This window comes from Bison bison, unplaced genomic scaffold, assembly GCF_000754665.1.
Source record: "Bison bison bison isolate TAMUID 2011002044 unplaced genomic scaffold, Bison_UMD1.0 scf7180017864495, whole genome shotgun sequence".
Taxonomy (NCBI): domain Eukaryota; kingdom Metazoa; phylum Chordata; class Mammalia; order Artiodactyla; family Bovidae; genus Bison; species Bison bison.
Genome location: NW_011495054.1, coordinates 8,516,388 through 8,527,333, shown reverse-complemented (window position 1 = coordinate 8,527,333; position 10,946 = coordinate 8,516,388).

The following is a 10,946-nucleotide window of genomic DNA, read 5'->3' as shown; positions in this document are numbered from 1 at the left end:
GACTTGAGCTCTCGCTTGGCGCCGGGATCGGGGGGACGGTCTGGCAGGTCAGAGGTCGCGAGTTTCCACCGAAACTCCTCCCGGAAGCGCTCCTGGCCCTAGAGCCCCGACCCTGCCTCGCCTGACTCAGAACATTAGTACGTGATGCCTGCTTGCGTTGCCGGGGTTAGACCCCGGCTTTGGCCGGGAGTCACCCACAACACACACCGCGAACCGCCGCCGGGTCTGCGCCCGAGAGCCTAGTGCAGCCTGGGAGCTCGGGAGAGCCTCGCCCATTGAACCGTTTGGGCTACGGGCGCCCGGAGCGAGCCCGGTCTGTGCGTAGTGCTCGCGCCTCCTCGCGGCGAGCAGGGGACTCGCACCCGGGGCGGCTCATTTCCTCTGGAGTACCTACAATGCGTATCATCCCTGCGGCCTTATGTTGAAGTGGGGGATGAAGGGTGAGCAGAATAGAGACTTTCTGGACAAGCTGAGAGAATCGTAGGAAGTCTCTCCTGAACGATAAAATGTCTGTTTTACTCTACTCATTTCATTCCATAGGTTTCTATTCAGCACCTACAGTATGCTGGATGCCAGGGACCCATCATACCGGTGGGGACTTCACTGGTGATACAGACTTTCATAGAGCTTACAGACACTGTTAATAGTATTTGCACAAATAAGTTGAATTGCATTTGGGACTCGTGCTTCCTTCCTTAGGAAGGAAATGTATGGAGACAATAACTAAAAATGTCAGTTGGACCTCAGTGAAGTCAAAGAAAAAAGAATGTAATGCTGTTTGGCTCCAGGAGATTTGGCAGGGAGCTCCCTTATCTGTCCTTCTGTGTGTGTGTGTGTGTGTGTGTGTGTGTGTAAGAAGGGACTCTTGTTACAGGAGATACATCACATCCATTGTTTCTTTTAATCCGCACCTTTGCAGCAAGGATCAGCACCTCCGTATCTTATCGAGGAGCATTCTGAGGCTCCCTAGGAGACTTGTCCCCGGTGATAGAACCCAGAAGTGGTGAGGTAGTGGCTCTATGACGTCTTGTAGCTTAGAATAATCTCCTGTATCAGCTGGATGTCTGGAGAACAGTCGTCAGTAGGATCCAACTCAGTGGCTTTTAAATACGACTCCCAGGCGCTTCCCTGGTTGTGCAATTGCTGGGACTCCGTGTTCCCCCTACTCCCAGCCCTGGGTTTTCTCTTCCCAAGGAGGGGGGACAGTGCCAGTCAGGGACTTTCCCAGGACCCCTTCCTTCTCTTCAACCCCTGGTCTAGGAACTAGGTCCCACATACTGTAACTAAGGGTTTGCATGCTGCAACTAAAAAAAGATCCCACATGCTACAACTGGTAATTCTGCATGCCGCAACTAAGACCTGGTACAGCCGAATAAATAAATATGTTAACAAATAAATAAAAAGTAAATCTGACAACCATGCCCAGGTTGGTATCTTCAAGGTAGGGAGAATAGTTGGATTGAAAGTAAAAATGCCTCAAAATCCACCTTTAAAGTAGGGTTTTTCCATTATGTGTGTATTATATCAGCAAAGGCAAGTCCCTGTTTATAGTTCGCTGCCCTTTCTAGAACTTCTGGAAGCAGGAGCTTTTGTCTTTATTTCACTCCTGATTCTCAGTGCCTAGGGCAGGGCTTGGCAAATAGTATGTACTCAGAAAATACTGTGCTTAATTGGATTAAACGCATGAATAACCTACAGTTTATAGAGTACTGACTGCTACCTCTCCCCCCTAACCTTATGGGAACTTATTGTCTCTCTGGGCAAATCTCAATTCACCAGAATGTGTGGGTTGAGGGTTCTGTTGAAACTGGATGTCTCTCAGGGGCCCATTTAGCTTAGTCCTCCATCTTGGCATCTCCTCTCTATCCCAGAACTTAAGTGGGGGAGAGAGAAGACAGTCCTTTTTCTACCACTCATCACAGAAACCCCAAACCCAGATGTGGCCCCAGCCCTAGCCAGCCCACTCGCAATTTTGCACCCCAAGAAATGCCCAGCTCACACCCAGTGTCAGTGCATCTACCTACATCGGGCTTTGAGGTGGGGGGGAGGGGAGTCCCAAAAGTGCCAAACTACAACTCCCAGAGCCCTCCTGGCCCCAGGAGGGGCGGGACTTCCTGGTTCAGCCCCACCTTAGCAGATTCTCCCTGCATTCCTGTGTCTTCTCTCCCAGGTCAGAGGCTGCCAGCCAGTACACACCCAGCAATTACACCCTTACCAAAGAGGTGTCAGGTTGTACATTGTTTTCAGAGCCAACACCCCACCCCTTACTCACAGTCCTGGCTTTTCTCTTCCCAAGGAGAGAGGACAGTGCCTCCCAGGGACTTTCCCAGGACTCCTTCCTTCTCTGCCATCATCTGCCCCCTCCTCAAGAAAGTCTGTCTTGATTTGGCAGCTCTGTCCAACAGAACTTTCTGCGGTGAGAGGGATGTGCTATATCTGCACTCTCCAACAATTAGCCACAGATGACCATTGAACACTTAAATTTCGGCCAGTGTGACCAAGGAGCTAAGTTTTTAGTTGTATTTAATTTTAATTAAATAGCCACACATGGCTACACCTATCTACCACATTGAACAGGATAGCTCTAGAACTCACACATTCCCTGGCAAAGACCATATTCACATATTTTCATTGGTGCATATTCATTTTGTTTCTCTTGTAACTCGCCTGCTTCTTGAGACTGAGAGCCAGTGTGTTCTTTGAAATGTTTTCTCTCAACACCAGGCCTTTGCCCATGCCATGGCCTCTGTCTGAATACTGTGCCCTCCGCTTGCCCATCATCTATAGCTACTACGTGTCCTTCAGATCTTAGCTTTAAGAAGCCATCCCTGACTACCATCCCCAACCCCCATGCCAAAGCCTCTGAATCTTCTAGCCCCAACTGGGCACTGATGACCCTGTTGTATAATTGCTCAATCACTTCTCTGTCTCACTTTCTAGACTGTGAGCTTGGGAGCAAACACTAGCATAATATCTGAAATAGAGTTGACCTTCAATAAGTACTCATGAAGTTCAATGTTGAATAAATGTTTTCACATAATACAGTCCTGTGCCTCATTCACGGAAATTGTACTAATGAAATATGTCATTTATTGAGCTAACTACATCGCCTGTACTGTCTCATTAAACGTCACAACAGTCCTGTAAGAAATGCTCTATTATTTCCTTTTCACAGGTAAAGGGTCTGAAGCTCAGAGAGGTTAAGTGAATCATTCAAAGTCACACAGCTAAGATCGCAGCCTGGGTTCCCTAGAAAACAGAGCCTGAGGCAAGATTAACAAACTAATGCCTTATTGGGGATGTAATCCCAGCCTAACAAGAGTGAAGGAAAAGGGACTGTGAGACTGAGAAGGAGGGAGGGCAAATATAAGACGTTCTTGACTGAATTGGCCACAGCTTTTCAAGAAAATGCGACCAGGAGTTCCACCACTCAGGGCATCTCTGGGGGAAGCCACGTGAAATGGGCAGGGATGAGGGGCAAGAACTTCATCTGCTGGCCTGTCCCGTTTCCCCTCTGCCATTAGTGACCACTGGACCCAACCACTGCTCGTGTCTGAGCTGTGTTATTGACGCCTCCAGGCAGCCATGAGGAAAACCATCTCTGCACTCAGAAGCTCACCTGAGTCTAGGAGAGGAGGCTCCAGAACCCTGGCCCCAAGCCCTGGCCTCAGCTCCGGCCAGGTCGGCTGGGACCACAGCTGGGGCTGTTGGCAGAACGACTCAGGCCTCATCACTGCAGGCCGAGCTAGCCAAGTGGTTGCAGCAGTCTGACCCAGGCCGCCTGACCCAGGCCGAACTGCAGCAGTCTGACCCAGGCCGCCTGCGGGGGCAGGCAAGCAGAGGCTGGATGGCGTCCAGGGCTGCTGGGTGGCCGGGAAGGACACAGCTAAGCACGCTTGAGAAGGTGCAACAATCACGCCTGACAGAAATCAGACTGGGATTCAGATCCAGTTGAGACTAACCCCGAAGCCCTTCCACAAATATTGACTGAAAGGAAAAAGAGAATTAATATATGACTGAGTGGGAGGGGAAAAAAAACCCTGGCAATCATCTCTCCAAAACCTTGGTGTATTCCAGACGCCCTCATTTTATAGTGGAAAGACTAAGGCCCAGTAAAGCAGAGATGCTCTAAGGCCACACTAAGAGTGAGTGGCAGAGCTAGGACTTGAGTCTCAGTCTCAATCCTCCTGCTTCCCCTTTGTCTCATTTGTCGTGTCAGCATTTATGGCCTCAGAGTGATGCCTCTTGTTTTCACCTGCCCAGTATCCATTTCCCCATCCTCTGTAACAGCACCCTGGTTGTCCTCCTAGAAACCACCCCACGCCCCGCCTTTCGTTCTTGGGGTTCCAGTGTGGTGGACGTCAGGACACACCTGCTCTCATCCCCAGTCTCCCACCCTCGACCCCTAACCCTTGAGCCCAGGTCCTAGGTCCGGCCAATCAGAGGATCCCATTTCCCCGGCCACAGTCTTTGGTTCATGGATGGGACCCACGTCTGTCCCATGAGAGTTAATCACAGGAATTGCAGCCACTGTGTGTGAAGAAGAGCTTTCTTTTCTCCGGGGTTAATTACCTTTGGTTACCTTTCAGACAATGGAGAAGGAAATGGCAACCCACTCCAGTATTCGTGCCTGGAGAATCCCGTAGACAGGGCAGCCTGGTGGGCTGCTGTCCATGGGGTCGCACAGAGTCGGACACGACTGATGTGACTTAGCAGCCGCAGCAGCTGAGCCTGGAGGCACCAGAAGCCAACACTGTGAGAGAATCTGCCTGAGGGTAAACCCGCCTCTGCAGGAACAGAGCTGAGAGATGAAGAGAAAGTGGGGGCGGGGGGGCACTGCTTGTTCACCTGGAGCCAGCTGTGTCTGAAGCTGTACCTCAGAATTCTGTTATGTAAGCTGACACATTTCTCGTTTCTTGTTGAGCCAGTTGGAGTTGCACTTCCATCATTTACAGCAAAAGGCAAGACAAGCACCTACTGGATAAAGGCTTTTCAGATCCGGAACCTACTCTCTGGAAGTTCACAGCCCGCAGGGTGGATATTCAGATCCCAGAGAAATATCCCTCAACTAGAACTACCAAGGCAGAAAGGCAGAGAGCACAATGGCAAGAATTTTAACACCTGGCGTTTAATCTTGGTTAATCCCCATTCACACCTTCTTCTATCCCGGAAACACCACGCCCTCACCCCCTTCTGATCTGGGGCTGGCTTTTCTCTCTTTGCCCAGCTCATCCAGCAGCCCAGTGACAGGCTGTCAGTTTAAGAAACTGGGAAGGAAACACACAGGCCAGCTTACCGCACTCCTGGGCTTTGTTCACCAGCCCGACTGTTGCCTTCGAATGGGAGGACGCCTGTCACCAGGTCACAGACTTACGTTCAAAACTGGAGCCTGAGAAGTAGCCACGTTGGAGGGTTTTGCCCTGAAGTAGGTGAGTCTGGAGAAAAGAGGGAGGTGAGGTCAAGACTAGGGGGAGAGGAAAGTATTGTCCGGGAGCTATAATGAGCTTTAAGGGTCCACAAGCCCCTGAAATTACAGTAGTGTGTGTGTGTGTGTGTGTGAGTACAAGTAAGTCTGCATAAAGAATGCAGCTATGCTTTTAAATCATATTTTCAAAGGACTCCATCACTTCCAAAAGGTTAAGTCCCCCTGGTCTAGGATGTAGCCATCGTTCTGGGGGTGGATGTTTTAGTCTATTCAGGCTGCTATACACAAAGTGCCATAGATTACGTGGCTTATAACCAACAAGTTTATTTCCATCAGTTCCAGAGGCTAGGAATTCCAACATCAGGGAGATTTTGGTGTTTAGTGAGAGCCCGCTTCCTGGTATACAGATGGCTGTCTTCTTGCTACATTCTCATGCAGCAGAAGGGGCGAGGGTGGTCTCTGGGGTCTCTTTTCTAAGCTTCATGGAAGGTCCACCCTCATGGCCTCTTCCCCTCCCAAAGGCTCGCCTTTTTCCAGCATCACCGTTGGGGGTAGAATTTCAACATATAAATCCGGAGGCACACAAACATTCAGTCCACTGCAACGGAGAAACAAAAGCTGGAGTCATTATGTTACATCACAGTTTGACCCAGTGCACACGGCCAGCTTGTACCGGAGCTGGAAACTCATGAGCAGCCAGGGCTGAGCAGGCTGTGTGGCTGGGAGGATGAGACGAGGAGTGCGGCTCAGCGTCCTGCCCCAACCCCGACTCGCGCCGTCTTCAGATTCCAGCCTGGATGTCCGCCTGGCCCCCAGGGGCCCCTGCTCTGCGCCTGCCCCCGATGGCGTCCTGGGCGGTCCCCTGGTGTGACGCTGTGTCTGTTTGCATCCGTTGATTGACGGCTTGGTGAAATACACACCTCAGACTTCACTTGGGCTACACCACGCTCAGAGAGCTTCCCTTGTCCTGACAAACCAGCCCCTCCCGCAGCTTCCCCGTCTCAAGTAAGGACAGCTCACCCATCCCAGGTGCCCAGGTCAAAAGCCCTGGAGGCATCTTTGCCTCCCCACCGTCCCTCACACTCCAAGTCCAGTCTATAAGCAAATCCGGTTGGCTGGACCTACCTTTGACCTTCAACATAGATCCCAAATCTGCCCCTGCCCTCCCTGTCTCTTCTCTATCCGACCCACTGACTGTCTCTCACCTGACCCACTGAAATTGCTTCCTGTTCCTTCTCCCTTGCCTTCTCTTCTGCCTCTTCTCCACCCAGCAGCCAAAGCTGACCTTTTTAAAACACTGAGACAAGTCATGTCCCACCTCTGCTCAAGACCACCCACAGACTCCCCATCTAACTCAGAAATTAAAAGCCAAAGATCTGTCATTGCCTACAAAGCCTCCCACTCTCCCCGCTTCCTCATCCCTTCTAGTCACTGGGGCCTCTTTGCTTCCTGCAACATGCCAAGTACAGGCTCGCCTCAGGGCCTTTGCACCTGCTCTGCCCTCTGCCTGGAATATTCCTCCCCCATAGATCCACACGGCTTCCTCCCTCAGCTCCTGCAGAGGTCACCTTCTCACGAGGCTTTCCATGACCCTTCCCTATCCATTCACCATGTCCCTTCCTGGCTTCATTTTTCTCTGTGGCACTTATTACATCAGGCATCCTTTTGTTTTGGCCTTGCCCACTGCGTATGAGACCCTAGCTCCCTGACCAGGGATCAAACCTGTGCCCCCAGCAATGGAAGTACAGAGCCCCAATGCACTAGACCTCTAGAGAAGTCCCTACATCAGGCATCTTAGCTAAGCTAAGTCACTTCAGTCGTGTCCAACTGTGCGACCCCATAGACGGCAGCCCACCAGGCTTCCCCATCCCTGGGATTCTCCAGGCAAGAACACTGGAGTGGGTTGCCATTTCCTTCTCCAATGCATGAAAGTGAAAAGTGAAAGTTTCCTTTTTGTTTCTCTCTCTCATGGGACTGTAAGCTCCAGGAGGACAGTTGTTTTTGTCTGTTTTCCTCACTACTAAATCCCCAGCACTAGAATAGTTCTTAGAACATAGGAGATACTCAGTAAATCTGTTGAGTGGATGGACAGATGGACCATATTGTTCTCTCTTGTTTCCCTGTCTTGCCCTCCAAACCCGAAGTTCCTCGCGGGCAGGCATGATGTTTTGTTCCCTGTTGTATCTATGAAAGTCTCATAGGGCTGGGCACATAAAAGCTGAATGAATGAATGATCAACTCCTTCCAATTGACGGATGAGGACACATGGATGCCAGAATGAGAAAGGGACTTATAAGGACATAGTAAGACACTAGTAGCCACCTCTAAACTCCCAAGTCTCAGGTCCCCTCCTGCCATGGCTGTCTATGGCGCCCCTGAGCCCATCCACGCTCCCTGGCTGGAGCAGGGGAGAGGGTTGACCAAACTTTAACCCTGGGTAGCCCCTGAAAAACGCTAGGGTATTTGACTTTAAACGAATTCCTTAATATCACTTTGGGTTTAGGGCTCAGAGTCAGCAGTCCCATTCCCTGAGTTTGAGACCCTGGTCCACTGCTCACTTCCTGAGGCTTCTTTTTGTCATCTGTAAAATGGGAACTCAGATAAGAGTAGTACCTACCCTACCATGGGGGAACCATGAGGCTTAAACCGAATGAGGCATTGAAAGAGTTTAGAATGGGCCTTGATGAGTGCTCAAGAAAATTGTCAACTGCCTTGAACAGCAAAGCGCCGAGCTGGAGGAGAAAATATCCAATCCCTTTCAAGTTTCCCTTAGGTGAATTCCAGCTAATTGGAACCCGGCCGGATGTGGTTTCGGGTTATAATGCCTCATTTAAGTTTCTGGGCACCTGGATGGTTGGTGTGATTTTCCCAGGTGACACTGAGCATATTATCTGGAGAACAAAACTCCTTTCAAGGTCAGAAATGCCTGGAGAGGCACTGGGGCAGCCAGAGAGAGGCAAAATCGTGGGCCTCAGTCTGCTCTGGGCTCCCCAGCTTCCTGGCTGGAATTACACCCCTGGGGATCCTGCCAACCCCAAAGTTGAGGCTGATTTCAGTGGAGGGGAAAAAAAAACACAAAAAAACAAACCCACCCTCCCTCACTTCAAGGCACTGCATCTCATTTGCTGGCTGGCTGCCATGAAGTTTTTCTAAGCTTGGGAATAAAGTGTGTGTGCCACCTAACCCCGACCTCCCTTCTCAGGCTTAGCTCAGCCCCATCTCCCTGCAACACAGCTGCATCTGACCCCCAGGAACCTTCACAACAACCCCGCTGACCCCACTTCCAGAGAGATGACCTCCCCAAGGTCACCCCGGGGAGTTCGTGTGTTTCTTTCTACCTCATTGCCCTGCTCAGTGATCGAACCCAACACTATCTGCCCCCTGGATTTAGAATCTGCTTTTACAGATGGAGAAACCGAGGCCCAGAGCGACGGGGTAACTTGCTCCAAGTCACACAGCTGGCAAACGCTAGAGGGACTGGCTGGCCTCCAAGCCCAGGACTCTGGCCAAGTGTAACGTGCTGGCTGGGCTTAGGGTCCCCAAGTGAAACCCAAGGTTGAAGAGCATTGGTCCTGGAAGCTCCGTGTCTATGTCCTTGTTTGGCTCAGTGGCTCCTGACACTCGGAGCCTCTGGGCTGCCTCAGCCCTTCTGGACCTTGGTTCTGACCATCAATGACGACTTTGGCTATTAGCAAACCACCTTCCTGCCTTAGCCTCCTCCTCCAACACTCTATTACTATTTTGGTAAGACCAAACTTGAAAGCGACTCGATTTCTCATTAACATAAATTTAAATGTCAAATAGATAACTAATAAATAGAATAAAACCATTCCAACAAATACAAGAAAAGTCCAGCCTCATCCCCCAAGTCTCACTAGACTCCGTTGCCTCCTCAAGGCTCCCCGTCTTCCAACAGAGGAGACTGACAGATGATTGGGGGGTGTTTAAGACCCTGCAGCTCTTACAGAAACTTTCTCCTTGAAGGGTTGAAGAAGAATTGAAAACTAAATAACTCAGCATCCTATGATTTAGAGACATTTAAGGATGAGTCCAGGTGCCACCTGACCTCTGTGGCAACACATTAAACAGCAATAAAGAATACCATTTGTATACATGAAAAATACACACAGACTGAACAGTATCAGTTTTGCAAAAATACCTCCAAACAAAAAGAGAAACATTAAATAATGGTCAGAGATTGGGAGGAGGTAGCCGATGAGCAGGGTGGTTGCTAGAAACACAGCATCTCTGTGTGGTTTTGAGAAAGGTCCCTTCTCTGTGTAGAAGCAGACCTTAGGGACACTGCAAGGCTCGATAGGCAGAGTGAATGAATGAAGAAATAAATGAATGAATGAGTGAGACATGAGAGGGGGCTTGCATGGACCAGTGATGTTCATTTCCCAGGAGGACTGGTTGTGTGCCAAAGTCTGTGTAAGCACTAACGTTTATTCTAAAATTTGGAGTTTTGGCTTCCAGAATGTGTTAGGGAAGAGCTCCACCCCAGTTATGAAGACCTCCCAGAGCGTCCCAGGCCAAAGCGAAGCTAATGACCTGGGATCCGAAGACAGGACCAGATGCCTGGCTGGTGAGGAAAATGGGGACATCCTTTCCAGACCCCATTTTCCTCCTTCCACAAATCTTGTCTGTTGACTCCTAGGTCACTGACATGCCCTGATGGTGGGCAGTGTGTGGGCAGCTCTGGGGCTTTCCCTCACCTGCATCTCGGCCATCAGCCTCGTCTCCCCTGCCTGGTTCCAGACCACCACCTTCTCCTTCGGTGTCCTCACCTACTGTTCCTGGCCTCAGGGTGACAGCTGGAACCAGAGCTGTGGGACCTTCCAGTCCCTGGATGACATTCCTGACTTTGCCTGGAAGGTGAGACGTGGTCTTGTCAATGTATTGCAGTTTTGAGGGCTCAGGAGCAGGGCATTCTCAAATGCATTAGCGCAAAAAAAAAAAAAAAAAGCCAAGTTCTGCCCACCTCCGTTCCAACCTCTGACTCTGTAGGTATGGGGTGGGGTCTGGCAATGTGAATTTTAGCAAACACCCAGGATGATTCTGAAGGCAGCTGCTGGCCCACGCAGTGCCTTTATACAAATTAGGAAATGGTGCCCCTTCCTCAGGACACTGTACGGCCATCTGCTAGAGAATTACTATAATCAATAGGCATTTCTGTGCTGACTCCCAGCTCCTAGAGTTGTGCAGTGCACAACCTGTACACACCTGCCTGGTCACCCTCTAAGCACCGCTAGGTTTGAAAACCACGGCTAAGATGTCGAAAGTCTCTGTTTTGATGCAAATTACCAATTCCACAATCGGGACAATGGGTTGGGACGCCCAGTTCAGCACCTCTAAGCAAGCCTGTGTGTGTGCTTAGTCCAGTCTGACTCTTTTTGACCCCAGGGACTCTTGCGTCACGTTCACTGGCAGGTGGATTCTTTGCCACCAGGCCACCTGGGAAGCCCATCTAAGGAAGATTACACAGCCTTCAAAACCAGTACAAAGGTGCCTCTCTTGGTGA